The following is a 13,132-nucleotide window of genomic DNA, read 5'->3' on the forward strand; positions in this document are numbered from 1 at the left end:
ATGCAAATCATGCAAGGAACCAGAAATCTGCTTTGACTCATGAATAAGTCTATACACACGTATGTGGAAACCTCTATATACAATTTACCCAATTAAAGATCAAATCTGAGATTTATTTTAGTCTTTGATTCTAAATATATTTATATGTTCAATACATACTACATTGTCAATGCATATATTGATATACAGTATAGTGAAAATATTAACACCGGTTGTAATATTCAGAAATGTATTATGTAATATGTCACATTATATATGGGCTGAGCATGGTGCAAGATGTAATCAAGATCTCTTATGAAGCTTTAGAGGAGATAAATGTGAGAATGTGAGTGTCTCTATCTAAGGAGAATAATCTGAGCACAGTCAGTGATGTGGCTGAGATCTCTTATGAAGCTTTAGAGGAGATAAATGTTAGAATGTGAGTGTCTCTGGTTAAGGAGAATAATCTGAGCACAATCAGTGATGTAGCTGAGATCTCTTATGAAGCTTTAGAGGAGATAAATGTGAGAATGTGAGTGCCTCTATCTAAAGAGAATAATCTGAGCACAGTCAGTGATGTAGCTGAGATCTCTTATGAAGCTTAAGAGGAGATAAATGTGAGAATGTGAGTGTCTCTATCTAAGGAGAATAATCTGAGCACAGTCAGTGATGTAGCTGAGATCTCGTATGAAGCCTTAGAGGAGATAAATGTGAGAATGTGAGTGCCTCTATCTAAGGAGAATAATCTGAGCACAGTGAGTGATGTAGCTGAGATCTCTTATGAAGCTTTAGAGGAGATAAATGTGAGAATGTGAGTGCCTCTATCTAAGGAGAATAATCTGAGCACAGTCAGTGATGTAGCTGAGATCTCTTATGAAGCTTAAGAGGAGATAAATGTGAGAATGTGAGTGTCTCTATCTAAGGAGAATAATCTGAGCACAGTCAGTGATGTAGCTGAGATCTCGTATGAAGCCTTAGAGGAGATAAATGTGAGAATGTGAGTGCCTCTATCTAAGGAGAATAATCTGAGCACAGTGAGTGATGTAGCTGAGATCTCTTATGAAGCTTTAGAGGAGATAAATGTGAGAATGTGAGTGCCTCTATCTAAGGAGAATAATCTGAGCACAGTCAGTGATGTAGCTGAGATCTCTTATGAAGCTTTAGAGGAGATAAATGTGAGAATGTGAGTGCCTCTATCTAAAGAGAATAATCTGAGCACAGTCAGTGATATAGCTGAGATCTCTTATGAAGCTTAAGAGGAGATAAATGTGAGAATGTGAGTGTCTCTGGGTAAGGAGAATAATCTGAGCACAGTCAGTGATGTAGCTGAGATCTCTTATGAAGCTTTAGAGGAGATAAATGTGAGAATGTGAGTGCCTCTATCTAAAGAGAATAATCTGAGCACAGTCAGTGATGTAGCTGAGATCTCTTATGAAGCTTTAGAGGAGATAAATGTGAGAATGTGAGTGCCTCTATCTAAGGAGAATAATCTGAGCACAATCAGTGATGTAGCTGAGATCTCTTATGAAGCTTTAGAGGAGATAAATGTGAGAATGTGAGTGCCTCTATCTAAAGAGAATAATCTGAGCACAGTCAGTGATGTAGCTGAGATCTCTTATGAAGCTTTAGAGGAGATAAATGTGAGAATGTGAGTGCCTCTGGTTAAGGAGAATAATCTGAGCATGGTGAGTGATCTAGCTGAGATCTCTTATGAAGCTTTAGAGGAGATAAATGTGAGAATGTGAGTGTCTCTGGTTAAGGAGAATAATCTGAGCACAGCGAGTGATGTAGCTGAGATCTCTTATGAAGCTTTAGAGGAGATAAATGTGAGAATGTGAGTGCCTCTGGTTAAGGAGAATAATCTGAGCACAGTGAGTGATCCAGCTGAGATCTCTTATGAAGCTTTAGAGGAGATAAATGTGAGAATGTGAGTGTCTCTGGTTAAGGAGAATAATCTGAGCATGGTGAGTGATCTAGCTGAGATCTCTTATGAAGCTTTAGAGGAGATAAATGTGAGAATGTGAGTGTCTCCGGGTAAGGAGAATAATCTGAGCACAGTGAGTGATGTAGCTGAGATCTCGTATGAAGCCTTAGAGGAGATAAATGTGAGAATGTGAGTGCCTCTATCTAAGGAGAATAATCTGAGCACAGTGAGTGATGTAGCTGAGATCTCTTATGAAGCTTTAGAGGAGATAAATGTGAGAATGTGAGTGCCTCTATCTAAAGAGAATAATCTGAGCACAGTCAGTGATATAGCTGAGATCTCTTATGAAGCTTAAGAGGAGATAAATGTGAGAATGTGAGTGTCTCTGGGTAAGGAGAATAATCTGAGCACAGTCAGTGATGTAGCTGAGATCTCTTATGAAGCTTTAGAGGAGATAAATGTGAGAATGTGAGTGCCTCTATCTAAAGAGAATAATCTGAGCACAGTCAGTGATGTAGCTGAGATCTCTTATGAAGCTTTAGAGGAGATAAATGTGAGAATGTGAGTGCCTCTATCTAAGGAGAATAATCTGAGCACAATCAGTGATGTAGCTGAGATCTCTTATGAAGCTTTAGAGGAGATAAATGTGAGAATGTGAGTGCCTCTATCTAAAGAGAATAATCTGAGCACAGTCAGTGATGTAGCTGAGATCTCGTATGAAGCTTTAGAGGAGATAAATGTGAGAATGTGAGTGCCTCTGGTTAAGGAGAATAATCTGAGCATGGTGAGTGATCTAGCTGAGATCTCTTATGAAGCTTTAGAGGAGATAAATGTGAGAATGTGAGTGTCTCTGGTTAAGGAGAATAATCTGAGCACAACGAGTGATGTAGCTGAGATCTCTTATGAAGCTTTAGAGGAGATAAATGTGAGAATGTGAGTGTCTCTGGGTAAGGAGAATAATCTGAGCATGGTGAGTGATCTAGCTGAGATCTCTTATGAAGCTTTAGAGGAGATAAATGTGAGAATGTGAGTGTCTCTGGTTAAGGAGAATAATCTGAGCACAACGAGTGATGTAGCTGAGATCTCTTATGAAGCTTTAGAGGAGATAAATGTGAGAATGTGAGTGCCTCTGGTTAAGGAGAATAATCTGAGCACAGTGAGTGATCCAGCTGAGATCTCTTATGAAGCTTTAGAGGAGATAAATGTGAGAATGTGAGTGTCTCTGGTTAAGGAGAATAATCTGAGCATGGTGAGTGATCTAGCTGAGATCTCTTATGAAGCTTTAGAGGAGATAAATGTGAGAATGTGAGTGTCTCCGGGTAAGGAGAATAATCTGAGCACAGTGAGTGATGTAGCTGAGATCTCGTATGAAGCCTTAGAGGAGATAAATGTGAGAATGTGAGTGCCTCTATCTAAGGAGAATAATCTGAGCACAGTGAGTGATGTTACGGAGACCTCTTATGAAGCTTCAGAGGAGACAAACATGAAAGAATGTCATTTTTTGTCTCAGGAGAAACATGTGAGAAGCAGGAGACTTAGGCTTATGTTTCAGTTTGATGTTCACTTGATCTCATTTCTGTCTAGGAGAAAGATGTGAGTTGAGAAGGAGATCTCATTTTTGATTTTCCTTTCCTCTGGGCCCACACGTAATGTACGAAATCATCAGACAATCTCTGCAAAGACGCATGATGTAACAATAGACGGCAGTATTGAACCATTTGAGTTTATGATTTAAGAATAGAAGAAGACGCTTCTGGTCTTAGGCTGCGTTTACACTTGGCATTAACATGCGACCTGTATCCGGATGTTGTCCACATACACATTGAAAAGACAAGTGTAAACGCGTTTGTGTTCGGAATGTTATCCGATCTGTGTGTCCTGATGCAGAGGTAGTCGAGGACGCATTGTGATCGGATCTCAGTGTAATGTAACCGCAATCCAGCCATCGTATCTGGATTCACAGGTCAACGTCACACAAAACCCCGCCCACTATCATCTCCTCTCACTGACAGCTGTCAAAAAATAAAGGACGTTAGGTCATGGAGCGCAGGTGAGAGACGCATAAATTCATATTTGTGGAGCAATGCTAGCTACGCTTAAAAGTATCTTAATAAATCGATATACAAAGCATTTTAACACTGCTAACTGTATTTAAGTTATTCAGGTATATGTTATATGTTACAACTATTCATAGTGAGATTTAATATTTAATGGCAGAATTCAGGATCGTCGTTATAATGTTTGAGTTTCCATGGCGACAAATCAATGTGAATGTTGCGCTTCTTTCTGGTCAATCGGCTGTTTCTGTCTCATTTAACACATTTTAAGTTACTTTAAAACACGTACAAACACTAATAACATTAACCAAATACATTTAGTCAGTGTTGGTTTTATGCAAGGTTACTTATATGTGTTTGTAAATTACATTACTTCTTACGCACTATGAACAGTAAATTGTTAGCTCTTTTAATAAAATCATATTATTACCAGGAAACATAACTAACAACAGTTTATGGTTAAAATAGAAATATACATATAAGTTCAGGCAGAGCCAAAAGCCCGTTATTAAGGCAGAATAAAACAGTGGAGTCGGTCATGTTTCACATGGATTTTGTTGTTGATTTAAAGCATGCGGGTGAAAGTCAAGTTCAGGTAAAGTTAAACAGAACATTCATCCGCGGTGCGGACGCTATAAGGCTTTTAAAGCTAAAAAATATAACGCTTAAAATGTGAACATCACGGTTGTTGGGGTTGCTAGTTATTCTCTGTTGTTGGCTTCTCAGTAGCACTGTACAATACGGGATTGCGGTTAGCGCGAAAACCCTAAATCATGTGGCTAAAGACAGCTGTACCCATTTTGATTGACAGCTATCCACCCAGCGCGCGTCTCCCCGAACGGGATCCGATCACACATCCAGATACAGAAGCCACATTTATGTAACAAATGTAAACGCGCCGTGTCCTGATATACGGATGATCGGATCTGCGTGAACGGATCACTGAGATCGCATGTTAATGCAAAATGTAAACACAGCCTTAGTCAGTGCGCTGCACAGCTAAAGGCATTACATGGAGGCACAACTCAATGTAGCATCTGGTTGCGCTACACTGCTACATGCTGGAAAAAGTATTTAACTACTGTTAAAGCTACACTGTTTTAAAAGTAACTGAACTACCAGAAATTGTTAATGAGTACAGTTAATTCATGTTAATAAAGATGCCTTTAGCTTCAACGTTTAGCGCATCATACATTGTTACTTTTCCAAACCCATTTAGATGACGATGAAAAAATTCTACAGACTTGTATTTAATGAGTGATGTTTGCTGTATCATGGGATCAGAATATTACAACTTAGAGATATTTAGTGCACTTTACCAATGACCTGCTGCTGGTGAACGCCTACAACTCTCTAGCAGTGTGCCAGGCCTTGTTTTGTTAGAAAAAAAGCTTAAATGGAGCTTGTTATGTCTGTAGAGCAAGACCTTATGTTTCTCAGCATCTCCGGTTGTGAGATTTGCTCATAGCGTCACGGCACGGATCTGTAAGTTTATATTTCCCTAGCGTCCTCACCTCTGTATCCATTTGGGAGCGCCGTCCTCTTCACAAGCAATCAGTTGGCTTTAATTACATTGGCGTCATGATCCGTGGTCACCATTGCTCCGGTCTCGCAATTGATTCCACACGAGCAGATTGTTGATGATTTCCGTGTTGATGATGCAAAGGTCGCCACCCCGCCCGCTTCTCATTACCGGGGTGTCGGGCTTGGATGCTCTCAACACGAGCGTGCTTGTGTTTGTTTGGGGGTTTCGCACACATGCTCATCAGATGGTGGAAATTATCGGCTTACAGCGACTAACAGCCCGTGTTTACTCACTTATTGAACTAACAAGACGTTATCCTTAACTTCATTACAGAGAAGCCGCACGTCTCACTGGCTAGATCACAGTTATCTGTCATTAGAGATATTGATGCCAGCAATCGATGGCTTTATCAGAAAACAAGGTGTTGTATTTAATGTCTGTACCTTGAAAAAAATCCTTATATAGCCTTATAGCGATGTCCCGAGCTGCTGTCCGCAGGAATGGCTCTATTAATATTTGAAAAGACAATTTTACCTGGCTGAAGTGTCTTTAAGTAAAAGAGCCTTTTTGTCTGTGACAGGACTGTGGCCGTTGTCTTCACTTATAAAAAAACAAATGCTTGTTAAATGTGCTGGATATGAGTTCGATTTGACACCCGGCTTTGAGGAAATTCTGGTGTTGTTTTTTAAAATGCACTGCCTGTCTGTGCTTTCAAAGGCTTTATAGTGGAGATTTTCACATCATAGGGGTCTGTGTTTGATTTGTATCTCTCAAAGGGTATATACTGTACAAAACCTAGATGTAAAGAAAGAGTGCTTTTTTTGCCGTTGTGTGTTAAATTGTGTTTAATTGACTGATTTTTAGCATGCACTTGGGTATAACTTTGATTCATCGGTCCATTAAATTATGCACATCCAAGGTGGTAATGCAGCATGACGTGTACTGAGTGTAAATTTTATTCAATTAAAAGTAAAAGTATCTGGCCAGAATCATACTTGAGTAAAAGTAAAAAAGTACCACATTAAAATTGTACTTGAGTATTAAAAAAGCAAAAGTATCAGGAAGAATAAAAACTGGAGATTCTTGTTTAAGCTTTTAATCTCTAAAACATGAAGTGAATGAACCACATACATGGTTTTATCTTGCTTTACAACTGTTTGTATTTAATTGTATTTATTTATCAAACTATAAGACTACTAATTTCAGAATGCAACATGCGACTCAAAGTTGTACAACCTTGAATTTAACTAAGCAGAAGCTGATTTTCAAAATTGTGAGTATCAAGCCTCTCACAGGCAACCGATGCAGGAAGAGATGTATTAGACCTTGTTCACACTGTCAGTCCAAATCTGATTTTAGTGCATATCCGATTGGAATCCAATCACATTTAGAACCTGTGAACGGCCAAAAACAACATAAAATCTGTTTTTTTTCTAATCCGTTCCAGGCTACATGCAGAAGTGGTTTGAAAACATTTTCAAACAAATCCATTTCAGTCTACCTGCTCTGATCGCATTTGTGCAGCTTTTCATTACATTGTGCTGTCGTGACACGTAAAACATAAACACGTCAGACGTAGAGGCAGATTGTCGTGCCAACGCTGTCGTCATTGCCTTAGAAATGATGCAGATAATCTGGAAAACGGCGGAACGCTACAAGATGCACAGATCAGATCTAAACAGTTGTGATTTGGACTGACGGTGTGAACAAGGTCAAGGCTTCAGTCACACCAAAAGCGCTTTAAACGCTTGCAAACGCAAGGCGCGACGCACTGCCTTTTTTAAAAAAAGAGCAGTGCGACGCGGCTTTTCATATTGCTAAGCAACCACCGAGTCAGCTGTCTTGTCAATCAAATATTGAAGCGTGAGCGCTCTTTTGCTGTTAACTGTCATATTAGCAGAAACTTTAAAAAGAGGACGCTTGCTCTGACCTTGTTTGAGGGTGAGAGGTGCACAAACACACAGGAGAGAGTGAGCGAGTGGTGTCCGGTTCTTCAAAGCAACTGTAAACTTCCCTCACCACAACGTAAGGCCCGCCTCTCCCCTCATTCGATTGGACAATGGAAAGACACGAATGACGTCGGGCGCTTCTCCGCTCTCAGCGCTCCTTCAAAATTGCGTGCGCGGCAGGCGGCAAAAAAACGCAAGGCGCTCGGCACGCATAAACAGCGCGCAACCGCGCCCTGCCCATAGAATATCATTCAAAAAAGGCGCCTGCAACTGCCATAAACGCTATTGGTGTGACTGGCCCCTTACTGTGCATTCAGACCACAGAGCGTCAATAAAAGCTCTGGCTGCCCTGACAACGACGCTAAAGAAAAGTTGTAGTGGACGCTCTGACGCTCGAATGCATTCTCTGAACTCCTCTCAGGCGGAGGTTTCCGCCTTCCGATTGGTTGCCGGTGAACATTTCCGCCTTCCGATTGGTTTCAGCCGAACCGCGTCATATCTCATTACCATGAAGTTGAGCTGATTTCAACTCTCCTCGACGCTCACGCTGTACATGATGCGCCGCGCCGCTGCTCGCCGGAGCTCGCCGCCGGCTCTCATTGAAAATGAATGACTTCCGGCCACTTTGACGCTCTCGCCGGAGGCGGTCTGAATGCACAGTTAGTCTTGATAGAGATGCTGCACATAGCAGAGAATGTGAGCAGAGACTCTCTGGTGTCTGTAACACAGGCCAGATATCCACCCAATTTTTTGCTGGCTTTATGTGTTGTCGGTTTCAAAGAAGCGGAAAAATTTTCATCATCAGATTAACTGTTGGCCAATTCCCTAGTGTGGTCCAAAGGCTCCAGAATAAATAACATTTAAAATAAACTGGCCATCAGCACAATTCAATTGGTTTGGTAAGAGCAAGGGAAAATGGAGTGATCTTTAAAAAAAGAAGTACATTTTGACTGTAAATAAAATTGTAAGGAGTAAAAGTTCTTTTTTTTTATTAATAAAGTAAAAGTATTGATTTTAATTGTACTCAAGTAAAGTAAAAATACCTACAAATAGTACTAAAGTACAGTAATCAAGTAAAATTACTCAAGTACTTTACACCTCTGCACGACGCAGGTGTGCATTATTTTCAATTAATACAAAGGACCAGAGTCAATTATTTGGTTATGCAAAAACTGCGTTTACATGGGATATGGCGATTTGTCAGGTTTCTCGCAGGCAGTGACGTCAACGCTTATACTTTAGTACATGAATTCATTGTAAAATTTACATTTTTTAAAATTCTTTATCGTTGTGTAACAGCCCTGCCAAGTAAAATTTGTCTATCCTAGCGAATACTATGAATTGTCCACAAGTTTCAAAATGTTGTTATGAGTAAAATAATTTAGGGCTGAATTTGGTGACTAGAAATATATGACCCGTTCTGGCAAAATGAGTCGGTATGCGCACGGTCTAAATTTTGAGCTAGAAGCAAAAGAAAGTATAAATGTCGATTTTGGTCAAAATTGAGGTTTTCATAAAAATAAGTACATTAAGCCTCCTCTAGTGATCCCAATACTCTAAATAGTCATTAAACATCAAAAATTATCTTTATTTGTACATTTTCTGACAGATGTACCATCCTAAATGCTTAATCCAGTGCTTCTGATGGTTCGTGAGATAGTGCCAGGGAGGGCCCCAGTTTAATGACATTTTATAAAGTACATTAATTTATCATAAATTCTGTGTAATAAAACCTCATAAAAATAAGGCTACTAACCAACAGCACTACACTGTATAATTTAATATGTTTTGTTTAATTCAAATTTTAAGTTTTGTAATATTTTATGTCATACATTTTCTTTTGTGGGCCATGAAGGGATGCACCGTACACAAGATGGGCCGCACGCTGAAATTTTTTTTAAGAACCCCTGCTTAATATAATACAAAGAGGCATGTCCATCCACATGCACATGACATTTTGGTTTCGGTTTTAAAACATGCAGGAATTAGAAAATAAAGTACAGGAATTGCTTGATGTTGAATAAATTATTAAGAGAGACAAAATTTGGGACCTGATTGATTTTAAAAGAGTTTAAAAGAGCAATAAGACATGAAAACGATCTTCCTCGTGCTAACTGACACATCTGAAGCTTCCAAACAGATTCTCGAGCGCGACCCCAATATATGCACAGAATTACAGTTTTAAAAATATCTGTTTTGACAAGAATTCATGCAGATATAATCTGTTATTATCTGTGAATGTTTGGTTAACATATGGGGAAAAATATCTGATGTCAATCATTATATTAGAATCATTGGATTACAGTAGATATTGTTTTTGACTTTATGTGTTTTAAATCTGTTTTTCCAGTGATTTTAAGGTGATTTTGTTTTTGATCCTTCAATATTCTTTAACTAGTTTTTTCTTAAAATTTACTTTGCTGACTCTATCAACTTGAAACGGGTGTAGTTCTGTCATGTTTTGTCAGATTCCAACAAATCATACATCGTTTTGAAGTTTTTTTAAATTAATTTCTAATTTTTTATAATTTGCTTATATTTGCTTATTTGCTTGCACGAGTCACATATATTCCCAGTTTGGTGACTTGATGGATGCTCACTAGCTCATCCTTTAGCCACATTGATATGTTGGGCTGTAGATTTGAACTGGGTCATGCCAGTTTTCCTTTTGTCATCCACCGGGTATTGTAAGCGGTTCAGATCTAATTCATGACATTTCAAAATGTCAAAATGACTAACACATCTGACAAGCATAAGTATCCAAACACTTTGTCTTTCTTTTGAACACAGTCTGTGAAATGTTTTGCATGAAAAGACTGAAATCATTGATGTCAGATTCCAGACACTTGCTTTGAAATTGTGTCATCTAATTCAGTAGCATTTATACATTGTTAAGAGTGACTTTTGCGGCTCGCAGTAATGTTTAATATAAAGCGATGTGTTTAATGTATTTGAGTTCCTTGTGACACTTCGAAGTCAAACTTTGCTAAAGTCACAACTTTAGTTTTTATTTAGCACTTGAGGTTTAGGCTTGATGTCATGTTTTAATGCAGTGATTTCTGACATTTGTTTCTGGGGCAGATCCTGTCAATTTTTAGACCAAAAACTTTTTATATCACCTAGATTTTAATGCAACTGGTAATTTGAACAAGTTTTTTCAGTGTTTTCACTGAACAAAAGTGTTTTCAGTGATTTGAAATAAGTGATAGTTTAATGTAAGCAATTATGTTCTTTACTGCTATTTTATTACTGAGATAAGAGATAAGAGAAAACTGCTCCCATGTGCAATGAGAAAAAGACTAATGGCTTTTTCATCTCTCTAAATAAAGTCACTGTTACTGTAGTTCTGTCTGTGAACACAATTATTCCAACAACGAAAGTTTGTCAGGGAGCTCTCTGTTTATTATCAGACATCAGATCTCACAGATGATTGATCTCCTGAAACAGAAGTGCACTGTTTCTGTCAGCCATCAGAGGAAACCTACTGGAGCTAAAGAGTTGCTGTAGACAGCAGAGGGTGTTTAAAGGATCACGCTGTGAATATTAAAGAATGTAAGAGATATCCGTTTATCCATCACCTTCAGTAACCTGCTGTCAGGTGAGATTTTGTTTGGAGGCCCTCTGACCTTCTGATTTGTGTTTTCACCTCATGAGATGCGGTGAATGTGCAAGCATCTCTTTTTCAAATCAAACCCATCTCATCTCCTTGGTCTGTCAATTGAACATCCAAGATCAAAATTCTGTCAAGCCTCCCTGCGTTTGACCTGATTTAACTTTGCAGATTGAACAAAATCAGGTAGACAGAGGGGAATTATGGCCTAGACAATTACATGATTTTCTCATATTGCCTTAATTTACAAAGGAGAAGGGGATGATTCAACAATTGTAGCTGTCTCCCTGTTCAGACCACCAGCGACTTTCTCGGTGTCATGTCGTTCATCTCTTTCTTCTCTTGACCAGGGGTGGATCTATGGGTAGGCAGATTGACAGCTTGCTTGTCAGGTACATGGAAATACATTATGCTTAACTGGAAATACATTATGCTTAAATGGAAATACATTATGCTTAAATGGAAATACATGATGCTTAAATGGAAATACATTATACTTACAGTAAGACCAGGAGTGTGGGCGCAGACACATTCTACCAAGCGCTATTCATTTGACCGTAACTCTTCAATCATTGCAGTATAAAAAAAACAGAATTGCTTCTAAAAGAAGCTTTTTGTCAATATATGGTTTATTGTTGTAATTTCTGTTAAGTGAAGGAACTAAAAAGCCTAAAGATGCATCGAGAACTGGGGTAAAGAAAAGCCTTCCAAATGAAAACAATGTACACCAAAGTTGACTCACTGTTGGTGGCTCGGGACTCGCCGGCGCGTCTGTTTAAGTTGATTTTCAATAAAGCTTTGTTGAATTTTTCGCTCCTGGGTCTTCTCTGTTTCAGAACCTGGCAGTGCTTAGGTAAGCCATGGATAAACGTTAAGAGAAAATGGTTGGGCTCCTCTCTTTTTGATCCAATGCTTCGTTAAAAATAATCCAGCATTGGATCAAAAAGGGAGGAACCCAACTATTGGAGTAAATTAACCCAAAAAGATTTTTGCTTATACAAAACTAAAATTAAGGTTTGTTTCTCGCCAAACCCACAGTATACAGTCAGATCACAACACCTGAAATATACAGTAGCCTATGGCACGATTTGCGTGAATAATTATAGTCTACATGTGCATCCTCTTTAAAAAATAATAATGATAAAAAATTGGATTGATGCGCAATCTGAACTTTTTTATGTGTTCCAAGAAAAATAAGGCTTCAAAACAACATGAAAGTGAGTAAATTATTAATACTGAATTCACATTTTCCCATGTGGAAATGCCCAAATACAGAGACAGAAAAATAGTAAAGGGATAAATAAACTCCGATACAAGGATTTGTTTGCTAAGCGAAGTATGCAGTGTTGACATGGATTTAAAGAAACTTTAAATTTAGAAAGTTTCCTTCCTACTTTTACAGATTTTTAAATACATTTTATAGAGTTTCCTAAATAAAATAAAAATCTGAATAATACAGTGTTTATGAGATCTCTGTTTCACCTTAAATTAGATTTTTGTTTTGTGTAGTCATAGCAGTCTATTATCTGCCAGGTTATTCCCAAATCTGTGTTTTTATGTTTTAATTTTTAACTCGGTTGGTTAATGATGTTGCTTTGCATAGGCAGAGCTTGTTGGGGGCCGGAGGGCATTGGCTAAAAGGATTTTATAAAATAAATTATATTACACAACAAATATACATATTTATGTAAATTCTTATATTTAAAATGTTACTTTGTAAGGTACTTAAAACACTGTAAAGTCTTTCTTATACATCCGTCCAATCACGATGAAGGAGAGGTGGGACATGTATTACACCGACCAACCGGAACACTCTGCTTTTAATAATAAACATCAACACAAAAGTTAATATAGCTTGTCGATTACTATATGAGACTGCTACCACAATATCAATAAGCATTGATGAAGCAAAATATCTGTAAAAAATAATCAGAGACTTATAAGACAGTTTCTGTGGATGTTTGTATAGCAACCCAAGCACATCAGCGCTTCCAAAGTGCCCTCAAGTGCTCATTAAAGTGCTGGTGTGTACTTGTAGATACGGTAGATACTATGATAGACCAGTTTGCCCCCCAAAATCAAATATCA

General features: G+C 38.3%; 1 protein-coding gene across 1 annotated transcript in view; it reads left to right on the plus strand.

Annotated features, from left to right (window-relative positions):
• The window catches only part of grm8a (glutamate receptor, metabotropic 8a), a 221,222-nt gene that overhangs the window by 155,770 nt on the left and 52,320 nt on the right, over positions 1-13,132 (plus strand). The gene's annotated exons all lie outside the window — the stretch shown is intronic.

The sequence above is a fragment of the Paramisgurnus dabryanus genome, chromosome 1 (assembly GCF_030506205.2).
Source record: "Paramisgurnus dabryanus chromosome 1, PD_genome_1.1, whole genome shotgun sequence".
Taxonomy (NCBI): Eukaryota; Metazoa; Chordata; class Actinopteri; order Cypriniformes; family Cobitidae; genus Paramisgurnus; species Paramisgurnus dabryanus.